The sequence below is a fragment of the Neoarius graeffei genome, chromosome 13, assembly GCF_027579695.1.
Source record: "Neoarius graeffei isolate fNeoGra1 chromosome 13, fNeoGra1.pri, whole genome shotgun sequence".
Lineage (NCBI taxonomy): Eukaryota > Metazoa > Chordata > Actinopteri > Siluriformes > Ariidae > Neoarius > Neoarius graeffei.
This window is the reverse complement of record NC_083581.1, coordinates 8,783,313-8,785,812: the sequence shown is the minus strand read 5'-3', so window position 1 is coordinate 8,785,812 and position 2,500 is coordinate 8,783,313. Positions and strand designations below refer to the sequence as shown.

At 56.9% G+C, this 2,500-nt stretch overlaps 2 non-coding genes across 2 annotated transcripts; both read right to left on the bottom strand.

Moving 5' to 3' along the window:
- Positions 1 to 70: 70 nt before the first annotated feature.
- Positions 71 to 153, bottom strand: trnal-cag (transfer RNA leucine (anticodon CAG)). The gene has a single exon. It is a non-coding gene; the product is annotated as a tRNA-Leu (tRNA).
- A 1,395-nt stretch (positions 154 to 1,548) lies between these two features.
- trnal-cag (transfer RNA leucine (anticodon CAG)) lies at positions 1,549 to 1,631 on the bottom strand. The gene has a single exon. It is a non-coding gene; the product is annotated as a tRNA-Leu (tRNA).
- Positions 1,632 to 2,500: the final 869 nt, after the last annotated feature.

Below are 2,500 nucleotides of genomic sequence, written 5' to 3'. Positions count from 1 at the left end.
TTCAGAACAAACTTCCAGTCACAGGAGGAAGCCCATGGGCCAAGCCCATGGCCCACAGCGCTGCAACAAATGTCAGGAGTGGGATTTGAACCCACGCCTCCAGAAGAGACTGCGACCTGAACGCAGCGCCTTAGACCGCTCGGCCATCCTGACTGTCGGCTTCAGCGACGAGCGCGCGCATGCGTGTGTGTGTGTGTGAGAACTCGCTCTGCGCTCGTGTTTACCGCACGCGGAGGCGTTACAATCGGACAACTCTTTAAATGCTCTCGGCGGCCCATTAAAAGCACGCAGTCTGCACTGTTTTCCGACAAGTTTGACTCAGTCTGTCCAGGACAGGAGCACTTTTCGTTAACGACAAATACCTGCATTTTGAACGCGCTTAGGTCTTTTTGAAGAACGAGGCCATGACCAGGCAAGGGTTCATCAAAACAAGGCTGCGGCTGCCTTTTGAGGAGCCGATTCTGAGACGCACTCGGCAACACGCCCAACGCAACGCCGGAGACCGCGGTGGATTTCAAGGAGGTCTTTTGAACCAGTTGGCCACGACCAGGCAAGGGGGCTCGATCACGGCACGGGGAAATGTCCGCACGTGCTTCAGCGCCCTTTGTTTCAAAACGCCTCGGCTTCGGTCGGCGACCACGCTCACGTTTGACGTACACAACACGACGTGGCAGTGCAGTCGGTTCGCTGCCCTGCCGTCCGTGGGCGAAGCTGTCAAATAGAGCCAGTTCGCAAAATCGACCCGAGAGTGAGAGTAAAGCTTGGGTGAACGACGCCCCAAAACAAGGCTGCGCCTGCCCTTTGACCAGCCGAACCTGAGATGCACTCGGCAACACGACGAGGCAATGTGTTTGGTTCGCTGCCCTGCCGTCCGTGTTCGGAGCTGTCAAATGGAGCCAGTTTGTGAAACGAGCCCTGCAACGGACTGCCTTGACCGCGCATCGAACGGCAAAGACGTCTCCACGGGACGCAATGGTTCGGCTTTCTAGTCCGTCGCCTTAACCACTCGGCCACGACTACGGAAAGCCGCGAGCTCTGTGTGGAAAACGCTTTCGCGCGCTTAGTTCTTTTTGAACGGCAAAGACGTCTCCACGGGACGCCGCAAGCCGATCCTTAGACCGCTTGCCCATTCCAACACTCAGTCCAGATGCCTCGGTGCCCGTACGCTGGTGCTTTTATGCCGAGCCGGCAATGCACTCTGGTCGCCGTTGAAATAGCTACGTGCGTTGTTTAAAATAAATCCCCGCCTGGGGCGCTCCACACCGACCTTGCTCAGAGGGAAAGGCTCCGCAGCACTCGGACAAATCTCACGTCGGTCAGCGTAGTTGGCAGGATTCGAACCTGCGCAGGGAGACCCCAATGGATTTCTAGTCCATCGCCTTAACCACGACTACGGAAAGCTGCGAGCCCTGTGTGGAAAACGCTTTCGCGCGCTTAGTTCTTTTTGAAGAAGTCAACATGTCAAGTCAATGGAAGCTTTCAGAACAAACTTCCAGTCACAGGAGGAAGCCCATGGGCCAAGCCCATGGCCCACAGCGCTGCAACAAATGTCAGGAGTGGGATTTGAACCCACGCCTCCAGAGGAGACTGCGACCTGAACGCAGCGCCTTAGACCGCTCGGCCATCCTGACTGTCGGCTTCAGCGACGAGCGCGCGCATGCGTGTGTGTGTGTGTGTGAGAACTCGCTCTGCGCTCGTGTTTACCGCACGCGGAGGCGTCACAATCGGACAACTCTTTAAATGCTCTCGGCGGCCCATTAAAAGCATGCAGTCTGCACTGTTTTCCGACAAGTTTGACTCAGTCTGTCCAGGACAGGAGCACTTTTCGTTAACGACAAATACCTGCATTTTGAACGCGCTTAGGTCTTTTTGAAGAACGAGGCCATGACCAGGCAAGGGTTCATCAAAACAAGGCTGCGGCTGCCTTTTGAGGAGCCGATTCTGAGACGCACTCGGCAACACGCCCAACGCAACGCCGGAGACCGCGGTGGATTTCAAGGAGGTCTTTTGAACCAGTTGGCCACGACCAGGCAAGGGGGCTCGATCACGGCACGGGGAAATGTCCGCACGTGCTTCAGCGCCCTTTGTTTCAAAACGCCTCGGCTTCGGTCGGCGACCACGCTCACGTTTGACGTACACAACACGACGTGGCAGTGCAGTCGGTTCGCTGCCCTGCCGTCCGTGGGCGGAGCTGTCAAATAGAGCCAGTTCGCAAAATCGACCCGAGAGTGAGAGTAAAGCTTGGGTGAACGACGCCCCAAAACAAGGCTGCGCCTGCCCTTTGACCAGCCGAACCTGAGATGCACTCGGCAACACGACGAGGCAATGTGTTTGGTTCGCTGCCCTGCCGTCCGTGTTCGGAGCTGTCAAATGGAGCCAGTTTGTGAAACGAGCCCTGCAACGGACTGCCTTGACCGCGCATCGAACGGCAAAGACGTCTCCACGGGACGCAATGGTTCGGCTTTCTAGTCCGTCGCCTTAACCACTCGGCCACGACTAC